Source organism: Lactuca sativa, chromosome 4, assembly GCF_002870075.4.
Source record: "Lactuca sativa cultivar Salinas chromosome 4, Lsat_Salinas_v11, whole genome shotgun sequence".
NCBI lineage: Eukaryota > Viridiplantae > Streptophyta > Magnoliopsida > Asterales > Asteraceae > Lactuca > Lactuca sativa.
This window is the reverse complement of record NC_056626.2, coordinates 93,638,971-93,653,647: the sequence shown is the minus strand read 5'-3', so window position 1 is coordinate 93,653,647 and position 14,677 is coordinate 93,638,971. Positions and strand designations below refer to the sequence as shown.

The 14,677-nt window shown below is 36.5% G+C and overlaps 2 long non-coding RNA genes and 1 other non-coding gene across 7 annotated transcripts; 1 reads left to right on the top strand and 2 right to left on the bottom strand.

Annotated features, from left to right (window-relative positions):
* Positions 1 to 586: 586 nt before the first annotated feature.
* On the bottom strand, positions 587 to 674 carry TRNAS-GCU (transfer RNA serine (anticodon GCU)). The gene has a single exon. It is a non-coding gene; the product is annotated as a tRNA-Ser (tRNA).
* A 9,597-nt stretch (positions 675 to 10,271) lies between these two features.
* Positions 10,272 to 13,041, bottom strand: LOC111897148 (uncharacterized). 5 transcript variants are annotated; one of them, XR_002852105.3, is made up of 5 exons: positions 12,389 to 13,041; positions 12,006 to 12,115; positions 11,787 to 11,911; positions 11,133 to 11,656; positions 10,272 to 10,574 (listed from the first exon to the last, which is right to left on the bottom strand). It is a non-coding gene; the product is annotated as an uncharacterized LOC111897148 (long non-coding RNA). The 5 variants fall into 5 exon arrangements; XR_002852106.3 differs by lacking the exon at positions 11,787 to 11,911 and having other exon boundaries at positions 12,389 to 13,039; XR_002852104.3 differs by lacking the exon at positions 11,787 to 11,911 and having other exon boundaries at positions 12,063 to 12,115; positions 12,389 to 13,038.
* A 732-nt stretch (positions 13,042 to 13,773) lies between these two features.
* Positions 13,774 to 14,466, top strand: LOC111897103 (uncharacterized). Its single transcript, XR_002852094.3, has 3 exons — positions 13,774 to 14,035; positions 14,132 to 14,240; positions 14,360 to 14,466. It is a non-coding gene; the product is annotated as an uncharacterized LOC111897103 (long non-coding RNA).
* The last annotated feature ends 211 nt before the right edge of the window (positions 14,467 to 14,677 follow it).

Genomic DNA, 14,677 nt, shown 5'->3' with positions numbered 1-14,677 from the left:
GTCTAGAATAGTCCATGGTTGTCATCCATACTCTGCTGGATGACGGGGGCCAACAATTTGGGTAAGTGATTCTCTCAAATTTTCACCACTCACCCTTAACTCATGATCAATATTATTGATCATCTCCTTTATCCAACTCACCTTTCATCATACCCACTATTTCATCTACCCATGTTTTACCTAACATTTTTCGTAGATAAAAATACATATATAGTTTAAATTATTTAAAAACATGTATATATAAAAATGGAGGATCTATTATCTTTTCTCGTTTTTCTTTTTCAAAAAATGATCTTGGAGGTTGTGTAATGCTTACTCTCAAACTTTTCGTTTACACAGTAGTAATATTCTTTGCTTCTCTCTTCATCTTTGGATTCCTATCCAATGATCTAGGACGTAATCCTGGACGTAATCCTGGACGTGAAGAATAAAATAAAATTTTCGTTTTTCTTGCTTGATTTACAATTTTCTTAATATTTTATTTTATATATTCATATTCCATACGTTTAACTAGTACAAAAATCATTTAATTTAAAAGGGGTTTGCGGAATTTGAAAGAAAAAAAATAGAAAGTCATCAATGGAAACGGAAAGAGAGGGATTCGAACCCTCGGTACGAATAACTCGTACAACGGATTAGCAATCTGTCGCTTTTGTCCACTCAGCCATCTCTCCCAATTGAAAAAGTCAAAGGCTGGATTGGCTTAGGAATTGACCTTCGCAAATTCAGACCTCTACGCTTAGAGAACGTATCCTTTTTTCCGAAACGATAGCTTTCCGGCAGCGTTCCACCATTACCTGTGTAATATATATCATTTCTAGTGTGATTAACTCTCAATCTGTCAAATAACAATTTCATTTTTTCTTTTATCATCTATTGATAGAGTAATACTCGGGATTTTCTCTCTGCTTATGCCCTTACTTTCTTTTTTCAATAGGACTACTTGGATAGCTTCTCGATTTTTTTCTCGTGCACTACCCCTTCCAATGGGTTTCGAGGATAAAAATCCTTTATTGGCCCATAAATTGACCACCCAGGTAAATCGATGAATTCAATTTGATTATTCCTTCTTATTATGAAGCATCTGAATCATGAATTGTCTTCTTATGACTCATCAATCAGATAGATTCGTTTTTTGAAAGAACTGTTCAAGGAAAAAGCAACCCCCTCGCCCACTACCGGTTGATCCTCAGGCCTGCCCCCCCCCCCTCTTCTTCCATCAACTAAATGGATTCTTAGATCTTGTTCATGAGATTAAGAAAAAGAACTCTCTTTCTAAATTCTTCTAATTTTTATGTTATGTATAGTAAATTACTAATCTTTTTCTATTTCTTTTTCTCTGTTAGAAAAGAGAGAGTTTCCAATTTTTTACTTCACTTCAATACTCAATACAATAACAATATTCAATAAAATAAATAGGAAACTGGGAATGAGAGTCTTTTTCTCGCATCCATTCTTCATACGATTGTCAGAACAAAAATCTTGGATGCAACGAAATGGAAATTTTTTCATTCCTTCAGCACCCATCTCAAATAAACAAACAATATATTCACACAACACGTATTTTGTGTAAAATACTTCATATCTATGTGTAAAGTGAAAGTTACTACACACTCACTTGATTTAATGAAAACCGGGCAGCACTTCGTTTCCTAAAACGATTGTTTCTAATAAAACCGAGAGTTTTATTGAGAAACCGGGGTCTGCGAAAGGTCGGGCTTCGAAACCGAAAAGATAAATTTTCCGGGCTTCACGAGCACTTCATGGCGTATTCCGGGGCTTATAATCGATACCGGGGCTTCGGGGGATGATAATATGAAAGAAATATGGAGAAAGGGGCTAAAAATGACAAGTCTTCAAAATACCCCCGGGAGTTCTCGCACCCTTCAATTTATAGGGTGGAGCTTCTGATCGGAAGGCTGAGAAGGAACTACACGTCGCAGATCCGAGGGTTCGCAGGCAAAGGCTCGCACATGGCTCGCACATGGTCTGCGCATGCGAGGGCTCGCTGGCAGTCTGTGATTGGTCCGAGGCGTGTGTCCGATGCGCAGGTGGTCAGCAGGTGTGAGGGTCTCTGTGGCACTCGCTGATTGGACCGCGGAGTCGTCTTACACGTGCGAGGCTCGGAGCTAGGCTGCACATGCGTCGCTCCTCGGATGTGCCATGGCTTCGGATGACTTAGCAGCTCGGTGACTCAGCAGGTTGGTGACTCAGCAACTCGGATGACTCAGCAGGACACGTGGCACTTTTTCAGCGAGGGTGACGTGGCAACTCGTGACTATGCGAATTTTCTCGATTTTCGCGCCAAAACTTCTAAAATCCATAACTTTCGCATATGAGCTCCATTTTTGACGTTCTTTATATGCACACGTAGCTAAAATTATGCTCTACAACTTCCATTTACACTTCGTCGGCTAATTTTGACTTTAAAATTTATATTATTATTTTTAACAGACTGGGACAGGAAATCCGTTAAAAATTCATAACTTCTTCATCCGACGTCCGTTTTCGTCAGACTTTTTACCGTTGTGCTCCTAATGACGAGACCTTCAATTCTCGTTTAGGTTGTGTCGGCTAAAAATTGCTCGATCTAAAATTCGAGTTTTTAGCTGTCTACTGTTAAGCTGAAACTTCGAAAAATCATAACTTCCTCATACGAAGTCAGATTTGGGCGTTCTTTTTATCGAACTTCTCGGTTTAACGAATACTACGAATTTCGTTTACATTACTAAGGCTAAAACGTAGTTTATCAAAAACTCACTTTTTACGACATTCGGCACCGTGCCGGTTTTGTTGCGAAACTTCGATAGGTCATAACTTCTTCGTTATAACTCGGATTTCGGCATTCTTTATATCCCCGAAATCCTTGTTTCGACCACTACAACTTTATGCAAAGATATCGGGCTTATCTCACACTTTAATTTTGACGCTTATTTTTATTTTTAATTAATTAAACCCTAATAATTAAGCATAAAACACATAATTCACATAAAATTCACATAATTCCTTTTCATTTCTTCTAAATGAGTTACAAAGGTTAACCTAGACCATTATGTCAATATTAATGCCTAGCCTAGAAACACGGGCGTTACAACTCTCTCCCCCTTAGGATGATTCCGTCCTCGGAATCACACAACGAGAAACAACTACAAGTAGCGACTCACTATGTCACACTCCGTTTCCCAGGTGGGATTTGGCCCATTTATAAGTTTCCAACGTACAGGCACTAAATCGACTATCTTATGTTACAACTTCTTAGTCTTACGGTTAACGATTGCCTCAGGTTCTCCAATTAACCTCTTGTTCTCGTCCAACCTTAATTCAGAAATGGGAATTATGTCGGGCACACCTCCCGTGAACTTTCTCAAATAACACACATGAAAGGTGTTATGAATACTCTCTAGTTCTTCCGGTAATTCTAGCTTGTAAGCTTGATTCCGGATTCTCTGAAGAACTTTAAATGATCCAATAAACCTTGGACTCAACTTTCCCCTTCTACCAAATCTTATAAGTCCCTTCCACGACGAGACTTTAAGTGAAACCGAATCTCCAACTTCGAATGATATCGATTGTCTTTTCTTGTCAGCATAGCTCTTTTGAGCAGCTAACATCTTTTTCCCTAATCACTTCCAACTTTTCAGCAATCTAATGGACTATTTTAAGTCCCATAAAATGCTTTTCCTTGGCTTCCAGCCAACATGATGGCATCCGACACTTTTTCCCATGCAAAGCGTGATAAGGTACCATCTTGACACTTGAGTGGAAACTATTATTTATAGGTGAATTCTACTAAAGGTAAGTGTTCATCCCAGTTACCTTGAAATTCTAGGGTACATGCTCTCAGCATATCCTCCAACGTTTGAATCGTCCATTCGCTTTGACCATCGGTTTGAAGATGGTAAGCTATATTCAAACACAACTTAGTACGCAATTTCCTTTTATAGACTCCTCCAAAACCTTAAGGTAAAATGGCTGTCTCGATCGGATACAATCGTTAACGAAACACCGTGAAGCTTCACACTTTCCTTCACATAAGAATTTGCAAGTTTATCCATAGACCATTTCTCGTTGGCTGCTATGAAATTCGCACTCTTAGTGAAGCGATCAACGACCACCCAAATCATGTCATGACCGTTCCTTGTTCTAGCCAGTTTAGTCACATAATCCATAGTGATATCTTCCCATTTACCTATGGGTACAGGTAAAGGTTCTAAACTCCCATATAGTTTCTGATGTTATGCCTTAACCCTAGCATAATTTACACACTTATCCACATACTTTAGCAACTTCGAGCTTCATCGTTGGCTACCAGTAATAGGGTTTTAGATCCTTATACATTTTCGTACTGCCGGGATGAATCGAGTACATGGTCTTGTGTACTCCGCCCGTCTTAGGTACCCAAATCCTATCTTTGAATACCTCCAGTCCTTGACCGTTTGTATCAACCACCAACGTTTTACTCAAACGTTCCTCATTTCGGTCATTTTTCTCTAAAGCTTCCTCTTGAGCTTTCTTTATATTTTTCACAATTGTTAAGACAACTTTAATTCTTAACGCTCTTGGCCCTTTTCTTTTCAAGACTTACCTTCCGACTGAGAGTATCAGCAACAACATTTGCTTTACCAGGGTGGTAAAATATCTCATAGTCGTAGTCCTTGAGTAATACTAGCCAGCGTCATTGCCTGATGTTCAATTCCTTCTGATCAAATAGATATTGGAGACTGTTATGATCATTGAAAAGTTTACACTTTGTGCCATAAAGATAATGCCTCCATATCTTTAGGGCGAATACTACCGCTGCCAACTCCAAATCGTGAGTGGGGTAGTTCTTTTCAAGCTCTTTCAATTGCCTCGATGAATATGCTATCACCTTATCCATTTGGGTCAGAACACATCCTAACCCAACTCCAGAGGCATCACTATAAACTGTGAAGTCATCAACTCCTTTGGGTAACGAAAGAATCGGTGCTTCACACAACTTCTTCTTTGACTTCTCAAAGCTTCCTATGCTTCTCATTCCATGTATAGACAGCTCCTTTGTGGGTCAAAGCTGTCAATGGAGTCGCGATCGAAGAAAAGCCTTGGATAAATCAACGATAATATCCAGCTAATCCTAAAAAGCTTTAGATCTCCATAGGACTTTCAATTGTAACCTTCGAGTTACAAAATAAATCTTTATTGAGGACTCCTCCTTTCTTCTTGGAATAAGTATTTTCCTTCATTTATTGTATCAGACCGATGGGTCATGTTCTAATGATCTCTCATTGTATACTGCACTACTTAGACTCAGATCTCCTAGGGACAAATTCCACAACAACTTATACCTTCCTTCATGTTCTAATGTGATACAATCACCGTTCAACATGTATCATTTCTAACTACCAACTTCGTTAACAATGAGTGCGATACTTCTATTGATCGCTTTGATCATCTTTCATTTCAATCTTCTGGCTTAAGTCAAATGTTACATCGAACTTGGTTCTCTGAACCACATAATAAACTCATCGTAGTCGGACTCAATTCGATATGACCTCTAAGGTCGGAATAACAATCATCTTCTTAGTCATTACCGAAATGATGGTAACGACAGACTAGAACAAGACGGAATCAAATAATAGCTTCTTGGTAACCTTGTGACTTTCCCTGATCCAAGTGCGAGTCATGTGCTTCCAGTAGTATAGATCTCTACTACTATTCACACCTACTCATACTCGTCCCAAGTACTGTCTCGCAGTCCCCAAGTCCTAAAATCACAAAACAATTTAACACATACAAATGTGTCCAATTAATCATAAAATTTTCCTAGACTCTACTAGGACTTCTTTCACGTGTATCTTCAATGATCAACTCTACTTCAATTTGGTTGGTGATGGAAATTCCAGATGATTGGGACAGCTTCAAAAATTACACCAGCCATTCTATTCATCAGACGACAAAACCAGGGTTTATTTTATTTCCTTGAAACGATTACACAAAGGTTCAAGTTTACCCTATATTATGCCTCTCATAGGCTAAACCACTTGTTACTATTCATATTACTACTTCGTAACTTGATCTTCGGGTATCAAGTCTTGACTTCTACTTCCTAGTATTATTAATTGCTTCGTCAAGGATATCCTGAAATTCCTTTGGCATTGATGGTGCACTTGGCCTTGTTACTTCATTGTTCTTCTGACAATTCTTAGAAATATGGCCTTCTTCTTTACATCCGTAGCACACCTCCTTGGGAATCGTACACTTATTGGCGTAATGCCCTATTTCTCCACACTTAAAGCACTTCACCTTCCCGTCACAATTCCCAGAGTGTTTATTTTTGCACTTCCCGCACCATTTTCCTTTATCTCTTCTTTTGCCAAACTTTGAGGATATGTTGCTCTTGTTGGGCCTTGAAGACCCCTCAAATTTCCTGTTCTTGCCAACTTCAACTTTGTTGGCGGTTGTGTCATTGATCATTTCCTCAATAGACTTAGCAACCCTAATAGTTGCCTCAAGAACAGATGTCTGACCTATTGGCACAATAAGTTCATCCTTACTTTGTTGAAGTAAACGTTTTGTTTCTTCCATCCGTTCACCTAACATCGTATGTACCATTGCCTACACTCCAGTCATCGTGATTGGCTCAGGCTGTGGATTATCACTTCCGAACCCACTTTGAGTACTCGCCATTTCGATCTATACACCAATCGTAGGTGAATTTAGATCTTCATTTTCGTTAGATGTTAAGTCTTTGAAACGTTTATATGTTAGTTCGAATATCGTAGTTATACGTTTAGAATCCTACACACATAAGGTTTCCAGATCCGGTCGGCAACAGACCATAGATCCGAACAAATAATAGCATCATTATAGCTATAACACAAAACATTTAGCACATAAAAGCATTTTAGGCATCCTTCCTAAAATAAACTAGTGCTCGTGTCTAAATTATGGTAGACACTCATCTCACAATCATCACTTAGCATTCTAAGTTCAAGTCTAGAAATTCTACAATTTCTTAGTTCACTTAAACTAATGCTCTGATACCAACTGTGACATCCCCTAATTTCTCGGCCAGAAAAGACCGATTTAATTTATGCTTTTTAAAATCAAATCAGATAAATCTTTATAAAAGATGTTGCGGAATTGGTCCCCCAAAACAAAATATGATAAAAGTTTGTCAAAACCTTTCTTTAAGAAATATATCATTTCCTTTTATATCAAAACCTCGGGATGTCATGTTCCGATACAGATCAAAAGCATAAACAAGACATTATAAGCCTTACGACAGTTATTTGTAACTACTGGCCTATAATCCAAAATTCACTCATCATCATCAACCGACTCTGCTCGGGGTCCTCTACCTGTAATATAAACAGCTGAGTGGTTCAGGCTTGGAAGCCTGGTGGGCATATAGGGTTTTCAACCCACAATACATAAATTTATTATGTTTAAACATCAATCAATCAACCTAATTACCCCAAACCCCATTATTTTATTTATTTCTTAAGGGTTTACCCTAAGAATCAACTATCACTCCTTCCTAAGGATTCATCCTAAGGAATAGACACAAAGTCACGTTCTGACCGGGGTTTATACAACGGGCACTAATTCCATAGCTGCCAAAGTTTATTCAACATGTGCTAAGTCCATAGCTCTCATTTATCGACAATATTATTTACAGGTGTTCTCTCCTGCAATACATGTCAATGGGTTTTAGAGTACAACAAATGAACATATAGTTCATTACACCTACAGGCTGCGGGCCTGCTAGTGTTCCATAGACTGTCTAGAATAGTCCATGGTTGTCATCCATACTCTGCTGGATGACGGGGGCCAACAATTTGGGTAAGTGATTCTCTCAAATTTTCACCACTCACCCTCAACTCATGATCAATATTATTGATCATCTCCTTTATCCAACTCACCTTTCATCATACCCACTATTTCATCTACCCATGTTTTACCCAACATTTTTCATAGATAAAAATACATATATAGTTTAAATTATTTAAAAACATGTATAAATCATTCCTTCAACACCCATCTCAAATAAACAAACAATATATATTCACACAACACGTATTTTATGTAAAATACTTCATATCTATGTGTAAGGTGAAAATTACTACACACTCACTTGATTTAATGAAAACCGGGAAACACTTCGTTTCCTAAAACGATCGTTTCTAATAAAACCAGGAGTTTTATTGAGAAACCGGGCTCCGCGAAAGGTCGGGCTTCGAAACCGAAAAGATAAATTTTCCGGGCTTCACGGGCACTTCATGGCGTATTCAGGGGCTTATAATCGATACCGGGGCTTCGGGGGATGATAATATGAAAGAAATATGGAGAAAGGGGCTAAAAATTACAAGTTTTCAAAATACCCCCGGGAGTTCTCGCACCCTTCAATTTATAGGGTGGAGCTTCTGATTGGACGGCTGAGAAGGAACTACACGTCGCAGATCCGAGGGTTCGCAGGCGAAGGCTCGCACATGGCTCGCACATGGTTTGCGCATGCGAGGGCTCGCTGGTAGTCTGTGATTGGTCCGAGGCGTGTGTTCGATGCGCAGGTGGTCATCAGGTGCGAGGGTCTCGTGGCACTCGCTGATTGGACCGCGGAGTCGTCTTACTCGTGCGAGGCTCGGAGATAGGCTGCACACGCGTCGCTCCTCGGATGTGCCACGGCTTCGGATGACTCAGCAGCTCGGTGACTCAGCAGGTTGGTGACTCAGCAGCTCGGATGACTCAGCAGGACACGTGGCACTTTTTCAGCGAGCGTGATCGTGGCAACTCGTGACTATGCGAATTTTCTCGATTTTTGCGCCAAAACTTCTAAAATCCATAACTTTCGCATACGAGCTCCATTTTTGACGTTCTTTATATGCACGGGTAGCTAAAATTACACTCTATAACTTCCGTTTAGACTTCGTCGGCTAATTTTGACTTTAAATTTTATATTATTATTTTTAACAGACCGGGACAGAAAATCCGTTAAAAATTCATAACTTCTTCATCCAACGTCCGTTTCGTCAGACTTTTTACCGTTGTGCTCCTAATGACGAGACCTTCAATTCTCGTTTAGGTTGTGTCGGCTAAAAATCGCTCGATCTAAAATTCGAGTTTTTAGCTGTCTACTGCTAAGCTGAAACTTCGAAAAATCATAACTTCCTCATAAGAAGTCAGATTTGGGCGTTCTTTTTATCGAACTTCTCGGTTTAACGAATACCACGACTTTCGTTTAGATTACTAAGGCTAAAAAGTAGTTTATCAAAAACTCACTTTTTACGACATTCGGCACCGTGCCGGTTTTGTCACGAAACTTCGACAGGTCATAACTTCTTCGTTATAACTCGGATTTCGGCATTCTTTATATCCCCGAAATCCTTGTTTCGACCACTACAACTTTATGTAAAGATATTTTGACACTTATTTTTATTTTTAATTAATTAAACCCTAATAATTAAGCATAAAACACATAATTCACATAAAATTCACATAACTCCTTTTCATTTCTTCTAAATGAGTTATAAAGGTTAACCTAGACCATTATGTCAATATTAATGCCTAGCCTAGAAACACGGACGTTACATTATGCGTGAAGAGAACATGAAGATCAAAGGTCTAAAGATTCGATGCTGAAGTCTGGGATGAGAATGAACAATAGTTGTCAATCTTCCAAAAAGAAAATTGTCTTATTCTTTCAAAATGTTTCGTCATCATAATATTTTAGAATGGACCAACTATATTCTTTTAGAATGCTTCATTAGCACATTCTTATCTTTTTTCACGTATTTTACTTTAAGAATGTTTTTTTTTGTGTCTTAATCTTCAAGAATTAAAATTATTATTATATGAGGCATACTAGTTCACAAAATATAATTATTTGACGCTTTATTAGGTTAAAAAAAATGTTTATCTATATTACACTCTCCCAAAAATGAATTTACCTGAAAAAACAAAATATAATTCTTACCGGACAAAATCTCAAGTTTTCACGGGCCAAAAATAAGTTTGTTTATTTATGCTTTTCTTTAGATCGTAAGCAACACAAACAAATAAATAAAATTAAATAAAATCCACATTTCTTTATATCCTCAAACATATATATCATCAAACCGCAAACCTTGTCAAAACTGTTCATTGTCAAAACTGTCCATTTCGCACCAAACCGCAACAAACTTTACCACGCACACAAAGTATTTATATTTGACATCTATCATTTTTAAAATGTAATTAGAAATTTTGGAATAGAGAATTTTAAATGAAAATTGTTGATGCCTGTGTTGAAATAATTATTGATAATAATAAAACAAAATAAAATATTTTTAATACAATAACCATTGAAAAGTATGATGCTATGCTTTGCATCGTCGTCATAATAAAATATGAGTAATATTCAATATTGATATAAACTAGGTGGTGAACCCATGCGTATTACATTTTTTTTTTTTGGAATTTTTTTGTTTTTGAGTGAAATGCCCATAAAAATGAAGACAATATATCATCACATATAGTTACTCCTTCTCATTCTACAACTTATGCATATCTTTCTTTTCTTCAACAAAATAACCACAACTTGCCTCTCCCAACCACACCTGCATATCCAGATAGAAAATAAAATAAGAACAAAAACAAATCAACAAAATAAGCAATAAGAAAATACATTGACATTTCTTGCATTTGTCCTAATCAATGACTAAATGCAAGAAGTAGCGATGTATTTTCATTTTACAGTTTAATATGACATGTTAATTTTAAATAGCAATGTACTTTCATTGCTAAATGAAAGCAAGTTGATACATTATAGTAATTAAAAAAAACAAAACAAAATTAAGAAATATAAATCAAAGTAAGATGCTATATTAAACAATAAAATGAAAGTATGTTGTTAATTCTAACATGTAGCCCGATGAATTGTATTTATGTGCTAGAATAATAGTGAAAAGATTACTGTGTTTGTTTCTATTCTGTTTTACCATGTTTGTATAAATGTAATTTGTTTCACCGTCATTGTCATTCTTCTTGTAGGGACGGAGTGGTAATTTTTTAAAATAAATGGAAAAGCAATCCAAATAAATGTTTTCAGTTACAAAATCAATGTTTATAAGTGAAACGTAACATACTAATAAATAAATTTTAGTATGAAATCTAACCTGTTGGACTTACATCTTTGGATACAGTCCAAGTTTTCTGTTTGTCGTTGTTAAAAGCTTCTTCAACATGTCCCAAAATTCACATCAGGGTTCAAGCTCTTACAACAATCATATATGATGTCCTCTTGCAAGATTTTGGTTTCTCCGGTGAAAAGATTTACCTCAGGCCACCTGTTGTTCCTAAAAAAACAACATACTTTTCCCTAAAGTTCAGATACTTTATCATACCAATAACTTCTAGGTTTAAGTTTTTTAGGGGGCCTGAGAAGGTTTGAATAGAACAGATATTAAACAATAAAAACAAAATATCAAAAAGTAAAAAAAAAAAAAAAAAAATAGATAAATAGAAAAATTTCAAGATGTGCAAAATTTATATGTGGTAAACCCAATTATTTTAGAAACTATAACTATACCAACATTAATAGCCATTAAACTTCACCGGTTAAAACAACTCCGAGAACACCTCCAAGTCTCCACTTAGCCCACATGTTTTTTGGTACTGGATCATCTTCCTTTTCTTCTTCCTGTTTCAATACAGCCATTACAAATAAAGCGACTATAAGCTTAATCACTTCCTAAAATGACAAAAAAAAGCCCTATTTGAATATGGAACATAATTGAAAAGAATGATTTTGAGAACACGAACTAACTAACCACTTTCGTCTATCCGAGGTCAACCCATTTAAAAAAAAATGAAGTTGAATTAAAGGATTAGACAAACAATTGATAAACTTGGTTCAAGCATTCTATCGAGCTGTTGGAATGCAACATGAAACCTTCTTTAAAATTTGAGAAAATTGTCAAATTTGATATTTCCAATCACAAAAAGGATGAAGAAGAAAAAAACCTTATTCATATAGAATAACAAAATACCGTAAGAAGTCAGTGTTTGCAGAAATAATGAAATCAGTAGAAGTGTTGATTGCTAACCATCTAAGAAATTGATGTTAGGGCTTTCTTGGGCAACAACGATAGCAGCAGAACTGAAAACACAGTAACAATATGAAGAAAGAAATTAAAGATTAGGGCCGATTGGTCTAGAATGAAATAGGGACTACATATTTTGGTTGATTACTAAAGAAAGCACGGTTAATTTCTACATAATATGGTGAAGTAAAGAAAGCATGACTGATTAGTAACCATTCGTAAGAAATCGATGCTAACAAAAAAAATCACAAAAGAAAACAAAATAATCAGAGTATAATTGTATATGAACCTCGATGAATTGAAAATTTTAAGTAGAACTTGTGAAGAACCTTATAACAGATGTTGGACCGGAGAACGTGAAAGCCCAAATTACACACCAAAACAAGTTGTTTAAGTTGTACGCGTCGTCAATATCAGGTGTGCATGTCGCCGGCGTATCGGTGAAGACGGCGGTGGAGCAGGTGGTCAACGGTGACGTCATAGTCGAGTGTTGATCGGAACAGAGATAAAAGAAATGGTATTTTTCTTACTTAAACGCTTAAATCGATCTAGGTCTTAAATCAGTAGAAACCCCTTCGTGTATCAGAAGGTTCTTCTGGCCTTTGAGCGGTGGTTTATTGGAAACCAAAGATGTAATCGAATAGAAGGACCAGAGCAAAATCGACGATGTAATCATCGCTACATCTGCTCTTGGGAGTTCTATCAAGGAACCGACTCCATCTGCCTGAAAATGGAATAAAAGAGTGATAGATGTGGCGGTGGAGGAACGAAATTGGATGATAGGGGCGGTTATAGATTTGAACATACAGAATCGGAGGTGTAATCAGGGAATATGTGGGCAGAGATAGAACGAAGGACGAAGAAAAGAGGAACGGTGGAAGAAGAAGAGAGATAGAGAGCATAGATGAGAGGGTAGTTTGGAAGAGTAGACTGTGTGACACGAATGGATTTTTGGGGTGGTGGGTGACATGTGGACAGAACACGTATCACCTCGGTGCATTACACCTGGTAACCCTGGTGGACAACCAACAGCACGTGTAAAACCAATTTAAATAATGACATAAAAGGCCCAAGGCAAAGAAAAAATAGATTTGAACGTACAGAAATAGATAGGGGACTAATTTTGCCAAATACCTAGCAAATTTACTGTAGCTAACATGAGAAAATTTTAGTATATATATATATATATATATATATATATATATATATATATATATATATATATATATATATATATATATATATAGAGAGAGAGAGAGAGAGAGCTAGGTTCAAATGTTTTTGACAACTATTGTGTGACTGAATGCACTAATAGGAATTGAGGAATAATTAAATAATTAAAAAATTGAATAAGGGTAATTATGTAACTTTAGAATGATAATTAAAATAAAATCCCTTAATTAATGGGAATTGCCATAAAAATCTTTTTGACCAACTACTTAACCATAGCCCTAAATCTCTTCTCTGTTTTCTGTATCTATTTCTCTTCGCCTCTTTCTTAGACCTAAAATCAGCTTCCGACATCGTCATTCAACAACTTCTATTCTTTGCTCTCAGGTTCTTCTATTTCTCGTACCATCATTCGATCCGTCAAACTTTTCAATCTGTCTCTCTTGTTAATTTAGATTATCATCTGGATTTGCTGTTATTAGGGTTTGGTTTTTATTTGATGGGTTTGCATGTTAATGATCCTTTCTTTTCTTTTCTATTTATGTATGAATTCGGATTACAAGTCAATCGGATTACAAGTCAATCGGACTTTCTTTTCTTTTTCTATTATTGAATAGATATTCTTCTGATTACTCTGCTATATGATTTTTATTTAAAGGACTCTCTGTTATGCAAACCTCATCAACCTTTGAAATTCTTAATGTAGGTGCCCACAGTACTTGACAAGCAGGGAGCACAACTTCTTGATGTTGCTGTTCTTGTAGTGTCAAGAACTTGGATTTCAGATCGTATAGCTTCTCTAAATGGTATGCATTTGCTGCTCATGTTTTGTAATTTACGCCGCCTTGATGATTTTATTTACACCACCTCACCTCTGATCAATCGATGCTTTGACTTCTCAGGAACAACTGTGAAGTACGTTTTGGAGCAAGATAAAGCAACCTTTGTACAGTTAATTGGTGTTAGTGTCCTTCAGAGCGCTGCTTCTTCATTTGTTGCACCTTCTTTGAGGTATATATGATCTTTCTTCAAATAACTAACAAGTTTCCAAGTATATTAAACATATATCTTCTAAGCAAGCTACATTACGGATGAATGTTTGATTGTGACTTAATATTTGTTATATGAAGGCACTTGACTGCCAGGCTTGCACTCAAATGGAGGATACGCCTGACTTCACACTTACTGAAAAATTAGTTGAGGAAGAACGCATATTACAAGGTTAATCTATAGTAATTTATGTTTTGTTATTTTCTTTCTTGAAAGTTTTCCAACTTCAACATAGTTTTTCAATGTAGTTGCAAATTATCTACTCTGAATATCTTTTTCATTTCTAGATCCATTTAGATTTGAGATACGCATCTTGTGAAATTTGATATTCTTTCTCTTAAACATGACCGATTGAGTAGAAAGCTAAAAAGCAGAATATATACATACATACATACATA